The following is a 19144-nucleotide window of genomic DNA, read 5'->3' on the forward strand; positions in this document are numbered from 1 at the left end:
AAAAGCTACACAAACACAGAGTTTCGGGTGAAGGAGGGGTCAGGCGTGCCAGGGCAGAGATCCTTGATGAGGTTCCCCTTCGCCCTGTTCTAGCCCCTGTAGCTCTGGCTGTTGGAGGAGAATCCATTTCGTTTGCTAACAAACAGGAACCAAAGTGCCGGTGAGGACTTCCGCTTTCTCTCTCTGGGGCCGAACTGCCGAAACCTCGGGGCCACTGGGGAGGAGATGCGGTCGGAACCCGTGTACCAACGGGTGAAGACGTGGCTCCCTGTTTAAGTCCCTCTCCACAGTCTTCAGAGGCTGCGGGACCCCCTCACTGAAGCAACACCAAGGCCTCTTTGCCACAAGCCAGCCCGGAAAGCAATGAAATGGCGTTCTCTCTAGTGGGTTCTCAGCCGCTGACGAGATGCTTTTTAGCTTTTTTGTTACTCTGACAGCAGTGGGCAGCTTCAATGAAGAGACGGGACAGATTTCCTTCCACAAACCACAAATCCTTTTTATTTATTTATTTACTTCTTAGAGTCCTCACCCGAGGATGTGTGTTCATTCATTTTAGAGGCAGAGGGAGGAAAAGCGAGCGCAAGAGAGAAACACTGTTCCGTTGCCTCCCACACGCGCCCCCGACCAGGAATCCGACCCTCAGCCTGCATGTGCTTTTCACCTGGAATCAAACCCGCAACCTTTCTGTGTACGGGATGACGCTCCCAGCGTCCGAGCCACCCAGCCGGGAGGGCTGTCCCAATTTACTTTTGCAAAACTGTTTTCCCCGAGGGGCCACCGCTGACTTTCCTTGACAACATTAGGTGCCACGGTGAAGATCCAGTGACCTGATGCATGGTGGCCTGCAAAGCGCACTTGGCGCTGAGAAAAACACGGTAATTTCTCACCAACGTATAAACGCAAACACGACACTTACTGGAAGAGAAAAAAGGGTAGATTTAGATATATACCAATAGAGAAACAAGGGAGGGCCCCCCCTAAAATGGAATTGTCTTCTGGAGGGCAGGGCCCTTGTAGTACAGGCTTCCCGTGCCGAGTGTTCTAGGAGCCCGTCTGTATCCGTGCGCCAGCTGGCATTGTTGTGAGAGGCTGAGTTTGTCTCCAATAAATTTTTTTTTGAAGCCTTTGAAGGTGTTTGCCCATTTCATGATGGGCGGTTTACGAGCACACCTGTGCACACTGAGCTGAGTGGGCAGCACTGTTTGACCAGAAACGGCAGGACCCCCGCGCCCCACCCTCCCTGTTCACCTGATCCCTCCCCGAGCCTTTTTGTTGTTTGTGTCTCGGGATGAAAAAAGTCCTCCAAGGGAAACGTTTTGCCAATGTGGAAAAGGTGAAACAAAATAACCACAGCAGCACTAAAAGGCATCAGAACGGACAACTTCAAAAAGTGTTTTGAGCAGTGGAAAAACCATGTCGATAGCTGTATCGCCTCAGACGGAGAGGCCTTTGGAGGTGACTGACGTTTAAACGTGGGAGAATAAAAGCACAACTTTTTACAAATAAGTCCCAGGGGCTTTTCTTTGGCGGAGGGGGCCCGCCGCATATACGCCGCTGTGTGTACAGCCTCAGCTTCTTTCAACTTTCCCGTCGTTCGCTCTCTCGGCGCTTCCGCCTGTGTGTTTGCTTTACGTGCTGCCTTGGGAGAGGAGCCGCAGCTCCGGTTATGTTTGGAGGCGGGCCCGGCTGTGCCGTTCGCCCCGGGCAGCCCTCCTTCCCTTTCCCTGCCTTCTCTTTCTGTCTTCCCTCTGTCCCTCTCTCTTCCTTTCTTCTCTCTCACCCTCTTCTGTTTGGGGTCTGGCTAAATCCCCTGGCGTAGCCAACATCCCTGGCCCAGCGGAAAGGCGTGGGTGCCAGGCGGAGTCCCCCACAGGCTGCACGGGGCTCCCAGCAGTTCTCAGAGTGCTTGTGCCAGCCAGGTGCCGAGAGGCCAGTTTGGACAGCGATGGGTTGTTTGGTTAGAACTGGCGTCTTGTTTCAGGATAGCTACAGTAGTGTGGCCACCGGCCCTCCCGTGACGAGGACGGCACACTACTTTGTCAACAACCGCCATTTCCCTATCCCTGGGCCCGGCACGGCGTGACCCCCTGGGCCCGGCACGGGGCGACGCAATTATTCTTGTTATAATTATTGCTGTTACATAAACCAGGACAGGAGGCTGAGAGGAAGCAGCTCATTGCCTCAGGCCACACACCTGACAGGGAGCAGGAGGCGCAGGCCTGGGCGGGCTGCCTCCTCCCGGAGAAGCAGCAAGCACAGCTGCCTATTTGCACATTTTCCTCTGCGTTTTCCAACGCCTTGTCCTGCGGGAAAGCCGCCCCAACCCAAACCCTGGTAGGTAATGAAGGTGAAAATCAAATACATTCCTGATTGTACCGAAAAGGGAGGGGGGAGATCTGCTCTGGAGACCATCAGCAAAAAGAAAAAAAAAAAACAAAAACCAACGAGAACAAATCAAATGTTCTTCTGCAGTGTGGATGTAAATAATGCTGCCAGGCCAGAAGGGCAGCAAGCAGACTCACTGCCTTAGGCAACCGGCCGGTGGGAGTGGCTGTGTGGCCGCCTCCTCTTCCTCCGTGTGATAACCTAAGGCAGGAAAGGATGGCCCATCCCTGTCCCTCCTTCATCCACAAGCAATGTGTCCACAAGCCCCTGGTACACAGTTAAAACTGCCATCCCGCGGTCCCCATTCCCCATTGCTTACTTGTTTTTATTTCTAACGCAGCATTTCCCAAACACGCCACCACCCGTGTATCGTGAAGAGAAAGTAAGATCTGTACCTTCCCATTGGGTGGGTTCCTCCCAGCGAGGTTTTCGACGTGGCGGACATGCAGGACGGCTGGGGTCCCCTGGGACTCCCAGATGGAGCCGCTAGGGCCGGGGACCAGCAAGCAAGGCCCTGCGGCTCCGACGTGTTGGGATTGTAGCGTAAATTCACCCAGCAAACTGTACAGAATGGGAATGTGAGGGACCGCCAGTAGGGAAGACGAGGAGGAACGGGATGTGTGTATCTACATGTACATCCATAGAGACACACACACACTGGGAGTGTAGAATAGTCGTGTGTGTCGTTTAAAGAAACATGAGGAAATGTGTTCATGGACCACTTCCTAAATCTAGCGTATACCCACATGAACGTGGCATGCGTGAGAAATAGCCTGTGTGCGTGGTTTGGAGAAACTAAAGAGGAGCCCTGGCTGGTGGGGCTCATGCATTGAGCACTGACCTGTGAACCAAAGGGTCCCCGGTTCGATTCCCAGTCAGGGCACGTGCCTGGGTTGCAGGCCAGGTCCCCAGTAGGGGGCGCACAAGAGTCAACCACACATGGATGTTTCTCTCCCTCTCTCCTTCCCTTCTCCTCTGTCTAAAAACAAATCAATAAAAGAACATTAAGAGGAGAGGTCATTGTACACAATTTAAACACATTTAATTGAAATACGTACACATATCATCTATGTAAACATGTGTGCAGCTGTGAGCAACTTAAAAGGAAAGCTCATTTTGTATAAACATTTAATTGACGTATATACACGTGTCATATGTAAATTGACGTGCATGTAACTTTAAGAAGCTTAAGATGAAAGGTCTTCATGTAGTGTAAGTATTTGTATACAATGTATACATGTGATGTGTGTGTATGTGTGTACATAATTGCAGGGGTTTGAGAGCCAAACAATAGGTTAAGCGAAGTAGATGAGACAGGTGGAATGAACGCGTTCTGCTCTCTTGTGGGTACGTTTCCCTCCAGGGTGGGCAGCTGGGATACTACTGTATGAAAAATAACGTGGAAGGAGCGTGTATTCCAACGCCACCTCCTAGGGCCCTTGAAACCGCTCCAAACGCACCTTACAGGCCACCGACTCCCAGGACCGCCACCTCCTGGAATGAGCCAGTTGCCACGGAAAGGGAGTGACGTGCTGGGGCTTTGCTCGGGAGTTCGTACTAAAGGTCTCACGTCCAATCCCAGACGGCGGCGTGTCCGGGGGAAGGCCCTGATTAGCCCTGGAAACAATGCCAAATACACACTCAGAATGCTCCGCCGTCCTCTGTCGGTGGGCCCCCGTCCCCGGGCTGGGGCTGGGGCCAGGGCTGGGGGAGTCTCGGGCCCTTGTTTGTTGATTCAAGGCCCGGATGATGTGATGAGCAAGCATCAGTCTTCACGTTGAGTCTGGGAGAATGAGTCTCCGCTTGCTAATCCCGGAAGGGCTGCTTCCTGCCCTCGTGCCGGGGGCCTCTAGAATTTTCCAGCAGCAGCCTCTCCATCGGGGTTTCCCCTCTGGAGACTCTGCAGTGCGGAGGGACACCCACTTTTAGCTCGAGGGCCCCCGGTGACGCCCGTGATGGTCAGCTCCATCATCCTGTGACATCAGCCAGGTGGTGCCCTGGAAAACTTCCTGAACCACCTACACAGACTCAGAAAACAAAGCCCCTGCTTTTGATGACCTCAGAGCGCGGCGGCCCACGGAGTTCCATTAGGTGGCATCTGTTGTCTCCTCTCCTCTAAGATTTGCCAAAGAGGGACATCTATGCAGGGGCCAGGCAGGCTGCCCCAGGCCCTCACCTCCGATGGATAACCTTGCCTGCACCTGCAGCAGACAAGGCCGGCGCCCCAGGCACTGAGGTGCTTTGCGAGGTGTCGCAGCCCGCCCAGTGGCAGTCTGGGGACTGAGTTCCCGTCCCGGCTGCAGAGGCCTGTGTCCCTCACTGAGCTGCATGGTCGGGGGACTGTTGACTATACAGGGGTACGCAGTGCAAGGTGCCGGCTTCCCCGCGAGTGAAGCCCTGGGGCAGCCTTGGGTGCAGGCAGCTGGGTGCTGTGTGCTGTGCAGCCCCCCCGAGCTGGGGTAGGAGGTTGGTCGTCTGGTCAAGAGCTTTCTGAGGCCTTGGCATCCTGAGCCCACCCAGTGAAGAGCCTTCAGCAACAGGCCTCAGAGAGGCCGAGGTCAGATTCTGAGAAGAGTGGGGCGTCCTGGGACCACTGACAATGGGCGTCTGCAGGTCTGGGCTGCACCCCAGAGTCACTGCCACACAGACACACCACCGATGACCTTGGGGACCAACGGGCAACGACAGGGCGGACCGGCTTGCTGCCATTGGCCTTTCGCTCAGCAAGACCTTGAGGAGGGCGAGGAGGCGGGGGTTCTGACGGGGGATGCTTCGATGGAGCAGGGCCATTTCCCTGGTCTCAGGAGGAGCCGATGGGGTGGAATCGAGGGAGGCAGCTCTCAGGAACATGTGAAGGTGCCCTTCAGGGCCACCTCAGCCTCTGACGGAGGGACAGCCTGCCTGAAGCAGAACTTGCCGCTGCTTCTGCCTCCTGCTGCACGGTGGGGGCGTGAAAAAGCCGGAAGCCGCCCCCTCCGCATGCCGTTCCTTCCAGGACCACCAAAAGCACACCTTGGCTGGGGTGACGCCCCCCGGCATGAAACGCACAGAGCTTTGGTGGCACGCTAGGCGTTCCCATTGAAGCTTTAGAGCGGGCTGTGCACAGGGCACCCCGCGTACGCTGGGGTCTTGCTCACCGGCTGCTGTAAAACAGCCTTGCAATGCACACTGTCCAGAGACCCCGGGACGGCAAACGTCGTCTTTCGGTGCCACCCCGCTCGTCTCCTTCATCGCAGTCATTTTTTCAGACTCCACTGCACCGTCACCCCGGGCGCCCACTAACGTGTAAACTATGTCAGCAACGACGGGACGTGTTAATTATTGGAGTGCCTCCCAAGAGCCAGAGGCACTGCACGCACAACCATTACCAACAAGCCGTGTGTTATTTATAGAAGTGGGTTCGTGGAAACCAAGATGCAGAGTTCGGATTTTTTGGTTTTGGGGGGTTTTTCTTTTCCCCTCCCCCTAAACAGAGCCACAGGAATGGTGTTCGGGACGACATCAAAGGAGGCCCCGGAAGCTGCCTTCCCGGGCTGTGGTATCCGCAGGGTGTGGGAGCGGACTCCCTGCTCATTTCGTCACCCGGCGCCCAGAGTGGGAGGCCTGCCTGCCTGCCACCCACCCGGCCGACGGGCGGCCTTGCTCACGGCCCGGCCCTGGCTGTTGACACAGAATGAATTCCTTGGGGCTCCGTGTGCCGGGGAGGTGGGCGGACTCCCATCCCGAGCTCCTGTGCCCCGGAGCAATCAAAACACGACCCTGCTCCTACCATCGTGTCTAACCTGCGGGGGAGGGGAGTGCCATTCTTCCAGTCACGAGTGCGGAGGGCCCCCCACGTTCGAGAGCCCCCCTCGGAGCCCCACTCTGCACAAACCCTTGTGCTGTGTTCCTGCTCTGCGCACAGAGGTATCCCCAGTGATCTTGCTCCCCCTGCCTTTCCGCATCGGGGTTCCAAGAGGCGAATAAAGATTGCAGTGAAGCGCTGAGAGCGTCACCACCTGTCGGCCGAGATGCGATCAGTCTGTTCAGGAAGTCCGGCTTCCCTCTGATTTATAGCTGAAACACGTGGGGTGTGCGGGACGAGCAGGTGGGCAGACACGAGCCCTGGAATAACTTTTTTATGATGGATTCGCCCGTGACCCAGCGGTGACCCGACAGCCAGCAATGGTCCATATAACCGCCGGCGCTCTGAGATGGCTGTTCACACCCCGGCAGGCAGGTCCAGCTGGGGTGCTGCTTGTCTGAGAGCTGGCCAGGTCCCCGCGGGGAGCCACTGCCGCGTCCCAGTTCCCCGGGAGCGGCCCGCTCTGAAAGCCTCCTCAGAACTGGTGAGTTGCATGCATTTCTTTTTTGTTCTCTGCCGCTGCTGAGATGTTGAGATAAGCAATGACAGGGGATCCTGGAGATTGGTACGGGAGGGGATCCGGCTTCGAAGGAGGCGCCAGGCTTGTCTTTGTTTCTCTGAGCGGAGGACCGTGCGTGCCCAGGAAGGGTTAATTTCAAAGCACGTAAGAGCAAAGTCTTGGCTGTGGCAGCTAGAGTGTTAAGTTCTCTTCTGTGGGAGGAATGAAAGGTTGTACATTCTGTTTTTAAGTTTGTATTTATTGATTTGACAGAGACACAAAGAGAGACATGCATTTGTGTTCCCCTTATTGACACATTTATTGGTTGATTCTTGTCTGTGCCCTGCCCGGGAATCAAACCCCCAACCTTGGCATATCTGGATGAATGTCTGAACAACTGAGCTACCCAGCCAAGGAAAAACTTTGTACATTCTCACCTGCAGTGTCTACTGTTAAAAAAAAAAAAAATGTTTAAACCCAGCTGCAACAATCCGTTTCATGTGCCTGTATTTGTTCATTTGCCCAGAAACAAGGTCTTTGGGGACAGGAAAGTAACAGCCAAATACTCTTTCTGTTTGTCTGGGGCTGGAAATGGTAATTTGAAAATGCAGGCTTGAGATCACTGGAGAACTTGGAGACCAGACCCAGGAGACGAAAGGAGACAATAAAAGGAGTATTTTGCTTGAGCTACAGTTTACTCCAAAGAGAAATGGAGTTCATTAAACTTATGTATCACAGTTAGAGCCACTGCTTCTAAGTTGGATACAATGAATATAAATAAGATATATTTGGCATCAAATGCTTGCCACAAAAGATTGGTTTTCTTCAAACCTTACTATCTGCTGCTTTTCTAAAGAGGAAATTTGAAGCCCTGGCTGGTGTGGCTCAGTGGACTGAGTACCGGCCCGTGAATCAAAGAGTCGCCGGTTCGATTCCCAGTCAGGGCACATGCCTGGGTTGCAGGCCAGGTCCCCAGTAGGGGGCGCAGGAGAGGCAACCACACACGACTGTTTCATCCTCTCTCTTTGTCCTTCCATGTTCAAAATTTGTCATGAGCCCCTTGCATGGGCATGCTGAGGAAGGGAACAAAATTTTCTCTCCAATCGAGAGACGTGGATGTAGATACTGTCTGTACGGGCGCCACAGCATGGAATGTTTCTGAGCAGGCTGTGTGGGTTTTGTTTTAGGTGAGTGTTTATTCCTCCTGTGTCTGACGTGGTGTTCAGCTACAGGGACCATTTTTATAAAGGGGCTGGGAGAACAAGCAATGAGTACGGGCTTCAGAACTCAACCGCTCTCTTCCGGGAATTTATGTCGGTTGCTGAGGAGGGCCATCGGGGACCATGTAGCCTCTGCCATACCCACCAGAGCAAGTCACCCGATGCGTGATTCTGTCTTCCCAGAGAGGCCGTGGCTGCTGTTCCACGGCCCCTTCCCATTGTCAGGAGCGAGTGATGCTAATTCGCGAAGAGGTCTAGTCATTGTTCGCTTTCTTCTCCATTCTTCCTGCCTCCACTGATTTTGTTCTCTGTGCCAACCTCCCGGGTGGGGTTGGCGGGGAGGTGAGCAGAACAGTCGTCAAAGACGCTGTCCCTAGAAACGGCGACGCTGTTTTACTGAGAGAGGAGCCCACGGCGTGGCCATTTACGGCAGGCCGTCTTGGTCTTGGGAAATGCGCTCGCAGCTGACAGTTGGGGTGCGTGAATCAGTGTCCGCAGGACACGAACATACACCAACGGACAGATTGCCCAATAGTCCTGTACGCTGAGATGCTAACATAACAACTGATGATATCAGCAGGCAGCTATGCCAAGGCTGTCGGTGCGCGGAAGACGAGGAGAGATGACGCCTCCTCGTGTTTGCGTGAAAAACGAGCCCCGTCCCCAGCAGGCGCCCCTGCAAAGGCTGGGGGAGAGCAGGATGTGGGGCCGTGGGGGCCCGTCCGTAGGACCAGTTCTGCAGGTCCGTGTCCACGCCCTCTTCCCACTAACATTCCTGCCTCGGGTGGAAGTGAACCCTGGAACAGCCAGTCGTTCAGGCAGCCACTGGGCGCCGGGCTTTGCCTTGCAGCTCTGATAAGGGGCCTGGGGCTGAGACGGGGGTGCAGGGCCCCGTGTTTCTCTGCGTGGCCCAGGATCGGCACGTCTTGTGCAGAGGTGGACGGGCACAGGCGGGTTTCTCCTTCCTTGTTCATTTGTCTTCCCCTCTGTTCACGTTCTCAGTTGCAACTGTAACTGTTTTCCCAATACCCAATAGCACAGCCAGCTTGGTGCTCCTGTAGCTACTGCTGTCCCCGTTGTAGGCTGTTCAGAACCTACGGGCCAGAGCCAGAGCGACCCCTCCCACACAGCAGCAGCCACAGGTGTGTCCAGCCATTGTGACAGGTCCCTGCAGGGCAGCCCTCTGCCCAGACCCTAAAGGGAAAGGACAGAGAAAGAGAGGAACCTGGGGGACTTACGTGGCGGTGGCAGTGGTTCTGAGCCAAACAATGTAAGCGGAGGCCGGCGGGACCGTCTTTACTGACCCCACGGCAGGCGAAGGTCCATGGCGTTCGCGGGCCGGGCCCTTCGCCTGTAGGACAGCACGCTGCTGTGCTGACAGGGCAGGTTTGCCATTGCATATGGGGTGTGTGTGTGTGTGTGTGTGTGTGTGTGTGTGGTACCTGTATACTCTTTACCTATTTCACTTCTCACGTGCTCGACGGCACAACTTTTGGCCAACGGCGGCCTTTGAAATGACAGGTGGCCAGTCCTTTGTGCAAAGCCAGAAAGAATATCGATAACAGAACACACTGGCAAGTACAGACGTTCTGCGCGAGTATTTGCTGGGATCTAACTGGCATGGAATCGCGGGTAAGCTTAGGGTGTGCACCACGGTGAGTTGATGGTTTGATGGATGCATTTATCCTCACAGTTCCCAACAAATGCACGGTTGATGTCCATCACCTCACGCGGCTGCCAAATGTGCTTTGGTTGGAGGTTTTTTTTTTTAAGATAATGTTTATTTATTTTTAGAGAGAGGGGAAGGGAGGGAAAAAGAGAGGGAGAGAAACATCCGTGTCACGTGGTTGCCTCCACCACTTGGGGACCTGGCCTGCAACCCAGGCATGTGCCGTGACTGGGAATCGAACCAGCAAGCCCTCACAGCCCGCTCTCCATCCACTGAGCCACAGCAGCCAGGGCGGGCTGGAGTTATTGAATGGCGTGTGGAACAGCCGGGACTGCTGTGGTGAAGAAAGCAACAGTGTCCATTTCAAATTCCAAAAGCTGCCCTGAAGGCAGCCAGCCTTGGACGTGGTCTCTGAATACGTCGACACGTTTGTCTTGATGCTGTAAAGGCCGTTGCCGTCTGAGGTCCAAAACCATTCTGGCCCCGAAGTTGGCGTTTGGAGACGGCGGACCTGGAATTGTCACTGCAGGCAGCAAAGGGGTCATTTGTGAGTCACGTGACCTTGAGCATCAGGGGACACTTACACCATCTAGTTGCCCCTGCCCCTCGCCCAGTTACAGTGTCCCCCACGCTCCCAGGGACCCTCAGAGGCTGCGCCCGCCACGCAGAGCCTCCTGCACTGGGGCTGTGCAGTCCAAAAGCCCGACCCAGCCAGAGAAGCCGGCAGAATGGCTCCGCGTTTCCGTCCCTGTGGCTAAGCCCCGCCTGACCCCTTCTCTCCCGGCCAGATACCTGAGATGCGAACTGTCACTTACTGAAATCTCCCCGGGGCCGCGGAGGCCCAGCCTGGGAAGAAACGACAGGGAAAGGCATGTCTGCTTATTTAAAAAGCCAGGTGTGGGATCCCAGCAAAAAGAAACAGCGAAGGCAAACAATGTATACGATGTGAAGGGGAACAAAGGAAAAAAAGGAAGGAAAACCCCAGAGACACAGACATCAGCACGCTGACGACCACAGGGAAGGGGTCGGGGAGGGCGGGAGGGTGAAGGGGGAGAAAAGCTGATGGCAGGAGACTGGACTTGGGGTGCTGAACACACAGCACAGTGTACAGAGGATGGTGTATTGAATTGTACACCTGAAACCCACATAATGTTATTAGCCAGTGTGTCCCCAATAAATTCAGTGGCAAACAACCCCCCCCAAACACCCAAGTCCGGGTTCGGTTGAGAAGAAAGAAACTTGTCTGGTGGTGATTTCTCACAGCGAGCAGGGTCGTCCTTGGGGCGGGAGAATCCTTCACTGGGGGGGATGGGTCTTGGACACAGTAGGATGCTTACCGGTGTCCCCCAGCAGTCTGCGGGACCCGCCCGATCGTGAGGATGGAAATGCCTGTGGAGATTGTCACATGTCCCCTGGAGGTTGGCAGGGAGGGAATGATGTGGCCCCGGGCTGGGGGCGCCGGTGTGGATGAGCACTGAAACATGATAGAGACGCAGCCGTGGCTACCGGCCGCTTCTGCAGCTCGGCACGGCCGATGTCAGGGGCCAGCTCACGCTCCTGTCACAGACTGCCTTCCGCTTTGTCACAGCGTGAGCAGCACCCTGGCCTGTGCCCACGGGATGCCAGCAGCACCGCCCCCAAGGGGCGACCGTCAGAAACACCTGCAGATGCTGGCAGGGGTGCCCTTGGCAGGCAGGGTCCCCCCACGGAGCCAGCCCCTCCAGCCTGCGGCTGCCCTATCCCCCTGAGTCCCCTTTCAAAGGTGAGGAAACGATGCCCATTTTCTCTAGAGGGTCACTGTCACGGGCGTCTGTGCCCCGCCATATCGTCAGAGGTCACATAAGTGAGCCGTCCACGCGATGGCGAAAGCCTCCGTGGTCATTCTGGGTCATGTCGAATGATTGGCATGTCAGGAGCCACCGGCAGCCACAAGGGTGAGTTCCAGGAACTTGTCATCGCAAGTCACCTCAGGTGACGGATGCCTTCCCTAAGGAGGGTGTAGCCGCCGAGCGCGTGCCTGCAGCCCGAGGGCGTGTGACTCACGAGGTTTGGGCTGGCAGGAGAGGAGCTCAGGGCCGCCTCACTCGCAGCCAGAAGGGGTTTCTGGGCTGCCGGTGTGCGAAGGGCACCGGAGCAAAGGAAAAGCCACGGGGCCTTGGGCCACTTGCCCGGAAACCACGGGGCAAGGGCTTTGCGAGTCTGCCTGGCGTGACCGCGTGTGGCTGCCACCGTGGGCAGCGGCTGTGTCTCAGAGGCATGAGTGTGCCTTCCGAGTAGATCCGGGGCGGGGCCGCTCACGGAGGAACCCCGTTCTGTCTCCACGGCCTGGCTTGCTCTGGGAGCACGCGTGGGGCGGCCTTCCATGTCCTGCTGCCTGCACCCGCCACCATGTCCCTGGGGACTCTGGACGTCCTCCTGGGCTGCTCAGCTTCCGCCCTGTTCACAGCCGGCCCGTAGCCCCGCCTGCGCACTGACCGCCTGCGGCTTGTCCACCCACCTCTCCGTGGGCATCCAGTCAGCTCCCCCTGTTTGGCAATCGCGAACGGTGCCTGGGGCACATGGCTGTACAAGGGTGTGTTGGGGGGTCCGCTTGCAGGTCTACCCAAGGAGTGCACTGGCCGGCTCCCACGGTCATTCTAGACAGGACTTTCCGGGGAACCCCAGCCGGCTTCCACCGCGGGTGCTGCCCTCTCTGCGCGATGCAGGAGCGCCTCTGCTCCGGCAGCAGCCCCGGGGCAGAGTGACAGCATCTCCTGCAGGAGCCAGCGTTCCGAGGAAAGCCTGCCAGCGAGGAGCAGCCCCGGCAGGCCGGCTTGTTCTGCGTGCCGCGAGGCCTCGGTGAGGCTCCCTTCCCCATGCCCTGCAGGCCTTAGGAAAGCTGCAGCCAGGCTGGGCGTGCTGACTCAGGTGCCATAAAAAGGAGGGGGTGTCCCGGAAACGCAGGTCAGCTGACGTGCAGGGTCACATGGCTCCGAGGTGACAAGTGACGCAGGGGCCACCGCCACCTGCAAGTGCCCATGGGCCCTCATGCCGTCCTGGGGTCTGCAGCTGCTCGGCCCGACCGAGGCCTCTGGGTGTTTTCCGGGACTCGGCTGTTTGTCGAGGGCGCTGCACGGGCAACAGCCTGGCCGGCGCTCCAGGGAGGTGCCCGCCTCGCCAGGGGCCTGGGAGTCGGTGAGTGGAACCTGCTGCTCTGCTTGTGCTGGGCTGGGAGCCAGGACCGCACGGGGCCTGCTGGACGGGCCACCTCCGCCGGCCTGCTCTCCCGCACGGGCCACCCACTTTTCTTTCAGCACCTGGCCTCTCCCTGCCCCAGCACAGCCCCCGATATGTCACCTGTGCCTGGCTCTGGGACCCAGCTGCAGGCTCTGCGGGCGGGGCTGTGGAGCCAGCTGCTGATGGACTTTGGCGTGTTATGAATTCCCACTCTATCAGGAGACGCTGTCCCTGGCTTACTGCACGGACCTGCATCTCTGTGCAAGTCCCACTTTATCACCCTCAGTAAATACACACGCGTTCAGCTGACAAGCTGCGAGATAAGGCATTTCCTGAGACACAGCAGCCTAGAAGGGGCTCAGCGACTACTGACAAAGTATTTTCAGCAAAGACAGAGCTCCTGGCTACTGCCCGGCCCGTAATCAGGGAAGGAAGGCGGCCACAGGATGCTGGGGTGTCAGCGATGGAGCTTGCCCCTGATTATGTACTTGCCAAGACCCCCATTCGAAACATCCATATGGCGGGGGTGGGGGGACCCCTGGCTGCCCGGAACGCATTGCAGAAACTCCGTACGTACCCGGCTGCCTCTGAGCTCAGCTGGCCCGAATGCTTTCGAAGGAAACGTCGAGTCCTGTGATGTCTGCCTGCACCTCTTCATCTCACGTTTGCAGCTTCTTTCTGGGCTCTAATAGGGACCTCCATGAGAGAGGCCCGGGTCCTCTGGGCCTGCGAGGAGGCACAGGGGGACATTAGTGGTCACTCCTGTAGCCCTTTCCTGGTGGCAGCTGGGCATTTGTGTTATATTAGTTTGCTTGGGACGGTGCCAACCCTTAGCTACTACATTCCTGGAGTTGGCTCTCCTTAGTTATATTTGCCAGTTACAGTGGCCATTCGGTGCTACTTTGTATTTGCTCCAGGTGCCCGGCAGGGTACTGAGACAGTCGCGTCTGTGACGGAGTGATCCTATGGGTGAGTCCAGCACCCAGCTGGCACCCAACATGGTCATCCGCTAACGTTATCAGCGATGGCCCCGGGCCGCCCTTCCATCCCCGTCACTGTCCTGGAACGAACTAACCATCCGTGTCTCAATCCCTTCGCCGTGTTCACCCAGGCTGTCCCCACCCCATCTCCTCACTGGTGACCATCAGCCTTTCCTCTGCATCTATGTCTCTTCCTATTTCATCTGGGTTGTTGTGGGGTTTTTTTTCATTAGACTCCACATGTAAGTGAAATCACATGGCACTTGTCTTCTCTGCCTGCTTTATTTCACTGAGCCTAATACTGTCTAGGTCCATCCGTGCTGTTACAAATGGTAAGATTGTGTTATTTTTCATGGCTGCATAGTATTCCGTTGTGTATGTAGCACTTCTCCTTCATCCACTTGTCTATTCTTGGGCGCTTGGGCCGCTTCCAGATCTTGGCTACTGTAACTAACGCTGCTATGAACAGACGGGTACACATATTCTTTCCAATTGGTGTCTTGAGTTTGTCCCCATACGTTCCCACAAACGGCATTGCTGGGGCACAGGCAGTTCCACTGGGAGTGTTTCAGACACATCTGGTGGCTGCAGAGAGAGACAAAGTGTATTGTACAGGAAACAAATGTGTTCTGCCAACACACAACAGTCAAGCAGAATCAGAATGTTCATCATAGTCTGGCAATGAGCAGAAGGAAAAAAAAAAGAAAGAAGGAAAACAAAGTCCTGCCGTTTTCTATTGGTTTACAGTGCCGATGCCCACAGCTGCTAACTCAGTTCAATGGCATTGCCTTGGAGCGTTGGTTTAGTAATTTTTAATTGAGCTTAATTGGGAGGGGGGGCGGAAATGTTTGGCTGTGGGCAGAGTGAGGGGAATGGTAGCTCCTGCAGGCCTCTCCTTGGCGGGTCAAGTGCGTGACTTGAGCTAATTGCTTTCCCCTCGCCGCCGCCTGTGGTCCTGACGTCGTTCAGTGAAGACCGTCCCCTTTTCCTCCCTTCCCTTTCCTGCCGTGTGTCCGCAGGAAGTCACAGTGAGCTCCCTCTAGTGACCGACCGCCGGCTTCCTCCCCACCCATGGGGTCACCCTCGATGGCACAGGCACTTTGCCCTGACTCTCTGGTTTCTGCCACCAGCTGCTCCCCAAGCAGCAAGGAAAGCCCACGTTTCCGCTCGCTAAAGGCCTTCTTCACGACACAAGGCCCCGGAGATTAGGCAGCCCGTGCTGCTGTGCCGGGCCATGTGTCAGGGGCTCGGAATACTCACTCCGGGGACGGGGCAGTCTGGGTCCCTCGGATAACGAGGGACGGGGCTTCGGAGAGCCGGGCTGTGCTGTGGCAGCCGCTGCATTCCCGGGTGACGCTGGGCCAGGTAGCCACCAGCAGCCTCTGCCCTACAGATCACGATCTTTGGGTTCTAATTCCTGCACAGCGCTCTCAGACATCCCGGGCAGCCCTGGGGTGCGAGCCACACCCATCCTCTTGTAAGCTGCCCGGCCAAAATGTGCACTGAGGGGTCCCGAGCTTTTCTGTGGCTGTAAAGATGCTCCTTCGATGATCATTCCTACATCAGGCGGGGGGGGGGGGGTGCGGGCGTGAGGGGTTGTCTGCGAAGTATTCGGTGATTTACAGACATCCCCACCTGAGAGAGCCAGCACGCGCCATAAATCCCCCGGCGACCAAGATGGATAATTTTACACGGAAAGCGAGTAATTAGGAGTGTGCCTCTAAATCATAGCTTAACACCCACGCTCGAAAGTTGACAAAGCATCCTTGTAAGTCAGGTGCCGCTTCTCAGGCCGGAACCAGCAAAGTGGTCCTAAGGCCGCTGTTTTCCCCGGCGGCAGGTGCACTTCAAGGTGCCGTGACCCAGACCTGGGCCTGCGGGCAGGGGACTGTGGCTTGTCCGTGAGGAGCGCCCTCCCCATTCTCGTGGGCGGGGTCAGTTGGTCTGCCGAGCAAAGGATGTGAGACTTGATTCTCTGGTAAGGCCCCCAACCCAAGTGCCGTTTATGCTCCAAATGTTTTGAATTCAATACACTGTCCTCTGGTAGTGTGAAATGATAAGGCCGTGAGGACTGGCCTGCTGACGGTGGGGGCCTGGGGTGACATGGAGCCCCTCTTGTTGAAGCTGTTTTCGGGCAAGCACAGGTTCCCACGGCAAGGCCCTGCCAAGAAAGGCGAAGGGCGAAGACTAGGAGAGAGATGCTTCCGGGGAACCACCGGGGAAGGCCCCTTTCTGTGGGGTGTCCCCGTAACTACCCCCAGCTCACGGCCTGAGAAAGGATGAGGGTCTGCCATGGGTACCCCCCCAGCCGCTGATGGGCATGTGAGCTGCACCCCAACACCATTTGTCAAGTGGGGACACTGGCGTGATGTGGCCTGTGAGTGAGAATGACCGTGTTCACCTCCACGGACCTTCCATCTGAAATGCCGGGTCCGCCACGGACCCTCCGAAAGCCGGAGCCGCCTCGGTATAAATACCAGCAGCCACGGCGCAGCCGGAACGTGGCCTCTGCCACTGAGACAGTACGCGTGAAGTTCACGGGGAAAATTCAGACCATCTCCCGGGCAAGGAAGCTACTTCCGTGGCTGTGACATTTTCCCCTCATCGGGTCCCCGTGGTCACGTTCGGCTGGTTTACGGGGTTGGTTTCGGGGCATCCGTTCAAAGCCGGCCGTATTTCAGGTTCGAGGGCTGCTGTGTTGTGAAGCACAATGGTTCCAAATCCTCATGTTGGTGATGGTGGATCCGTGGTGAACCCAGGCCCCCCACCACGTGGCTGCATCTCCACTGCATAAAACGGAGAAATCCCACGTGGCGTTACGTGCTTTGTCATTTTACCTCGCCGGCTAAACACGTGCTTCCTCCAGAAAAGGGCCCGTGTGACGTGGGAGGGCACCTATCTGGTGTGATGCCTCCAGATGCTCTTCTCCAGCAGAGAGACACCTCGGCGTGTGCCCCGGTTAAGTTCCCAGTGCTTCCCCAGTCCGAGGGGACGCGCGCTATGGGGAGCCGTCCACCGTGTCTTATCTGAGGCCCGGGGAGCCAGATGTGGTTTGCACTTCGGAGCCGTGCATATTCTAGAAAGATATTCTAACGCAGGCCTTTCCTCCTCGCCCACGGCACGCTCAGCAGCTGGGGGCAGCGTTCAGCGACTCATGGATGAATATTCCTGACCCCAAATGCACAATGTTCCTCCCAGTGGGGCATTCGATGACCAGAAATGCTATAATAGTTCATTTAAATGGTATTCAGGTACCAATAAGGAGGGTAGACCACCCATACTCACAGTGCTTCCGATTTCCGTGGAAGACATCAGAGAGAGCCCAATGCAAACCCCGTCACAGCCCTGAACCCACACCGTCATGCGTGTTCACCGTCTCCGGTTGCGTGAGTCGGCCATGCGATGCGGGTCGGGGAGCACTTTTCCCAGGACAACATGGTAACGTGAAGAATGGCCTTTTGCACCACTTCTCTCATTCTCATCTGTCCCATCAACCTAGAGATCTTCTGAGCAGCCTTTGTGGAGCTGGGCGACCGGGCAGCATGTCTCGTCCTTGAGGCCACGTTAGCAGGAGACACAGTTCCACCACGTCTGGGTCGGGGGTGGGGAAACGTGTTCTCTATCAGGCCACGCAGATGTTGTCGGCTTTGTGGGTCCTGTGGTCCCTGGATTCTGTGGTTGCCGCGTGAAAGGAGCCGTGGACGCGACCGAAGGGCATGCACAGCGCTTGCTGGCAGAGATGCTGCATTTCCCAAAGCAGAGGTGGGCTGGGCTGGGGCCCCAGTGCCCCGTGCGACAGCCTCCATGCTAGGGGATTTTTTTCCCACTCTTGCCCATAATCCCACGGTGGTGACCATGGCTGCTATCCTGGGGCTTCTCCGTAGGTAGTAAGCGTGTGATTGAAGACGCTGCCTATGTGCTTCTCACGGAGTGCGCGGTGCCTCGCTCCAAAGGCCGTGTTGTAGGTGGTGTGTGACCAAGGGCCTTACCTTGCACGAGAAGGTTGTGAGAAGCGACGTGAGTTCCTGGTTTTCTTGTAGCCCGGCTGGCCTGCGACCTGTGCGCCGGTTCTCGACGTCTTCAGGGAACGTGTGTTGGAGAATTCTCGTCAGAGTGATGATGCGTGGATCAGCCGAGCTCACCCCTGCACCGTCTGGGCTGTCTGCTTTCCCACGCAGTGACCGCTCTGTCTTTCTCTACCCAAAGCCTGGACACGTTGAGCACCGTGGAGGTGAGCTCCACACTTCCGTCCCGTCACTTGTTGGGGTTTTTCTGGGATCTTCACTTGCCGGCCAGACGGGGCTGATTGGTTAATATCGGATACAGACTCAGGACTGAAGTGTTCTCGGCTGTTGCCCTAGGATGAGTACCAGCAAAGAGATCCCAGAACAAGCCCTGTGTTCTGAGCGTTTGGGGGGTTGAGCAGGTTCTGAAATAGCCCTACCTAAGCGTCCTGAGCCATCAGCAGTCCTTGTATTCTGCAAGTCGTCCCGAGTAACCAGGGCAACCACTCAGGCCGATTCAGCCGGGACCCTCCAAACTCGAAAGCTGGAACCTCTTACACCCGGACAAACTGCGATGACCGGTCACCCTGTGGCAAACCCATGCGATGCTGGCCACTCGCCTTCCCTGTTTCCGTACCGGCTCCCCGTACCGTGTTGGTCACACGAGAGTCTTCACGGGCACGCCGCAATCACATGCTTTAATAACAGTGCTTCTGACTGTTACTGGGGCAGACACTTCCTCCTCCTCTTCCTGCTGTTAGTCATGGGCTGTTGGGGACTCTTCCAAGCGTTTCCCTGGTGCCAGGAAACCTAACGTCAGAACCACGCGAGACAACGCAGCAGGCCCTTGAGCAACGCGGTTTTGACCAGCACGCGTCCACTTGTACGTGGGCTGTTTTCGATGAGTGTGCAGAGGGCCGTACACGCATTTCCGCTTCCTTATGTTTTTCTCCGTGATGCTTTCTTCTCTGCAGCTCACTTCATTGCAAGAACATGGCATGCAGCACATGTCACATACACAGCTGTGCTCGCTGACGGCTTACGTGCTCGCTGAGGCTCTCGGTCAACAGCATGTTATGAGTAGAGAAGGTTTGGGGGGATCACAACTTATAGGTGGGTTTTCGTCTGCCCGGGAGGGGTTGATGCCGCTCAGTCCGTGTTGATCTTCAGGCCTCTTGTTCCGAGACTATCATTTGGATGATACATTTTGTCTAAAACGATGAATTTTCGCACAGGTTATCTCAGGCATTGGTTCTGACCCTGGACACTGCTTACCCTGGAGTCCCAGCTCATCTTTTATGTGGGGGAGGGGCTCAGATGGCTGCTG

The 19144-nt window shown here is 56.4% G+C and overlaps 1 protein-coding gene across 9 annotated transcripts in view; it reads left to right on the plus strand.

Moving 5' to 3' along the window:
• Nucleotides 1–19144, plus strand: part of LOC112313384 (steryl-sulfatase) — a 113221-nt gene that overhangs the window by 14775 nt on the left and 79302 nt on the right. The window contains exon 1 of one of the 9 annotated variants that reach the window (XM_053917001.2): nucleotides 6601–6713. The exons of 5 other annotated variants lie outside the window; for them this stretch is intronic. The gene's annotated coding sequence lies outside the window, so the exon portion shown is untranslated. Of the gene's footprint in view, nucleotides 1–6600; nucleotides 6714–12346; nucleotides 12456–12771; nucleotides 12792–17913; nucleotides 18045–19144 lie in introns of those variants that run through there. 3 more of the 9 variants (XM_071220393.1, XM_053916998.2, XM_053917006.2) reach the window with 3 other exon arrangements.

Source organism: Desmodus rotundus, chromosome Y (assembly GCF_022682495.2).
Source record: "Desmodus rotundus isolate HL8 chromosome Y, HLdesRot8A.1, whole genome shotgun sequence".
Taxonomy (NCBI): domain Eukaryota; kingdom Metazoa; phylum Chordata; class Mammalia; order Chiroptera; family Phyllostomidae; genus Desmodus; species Desmodus rotundus.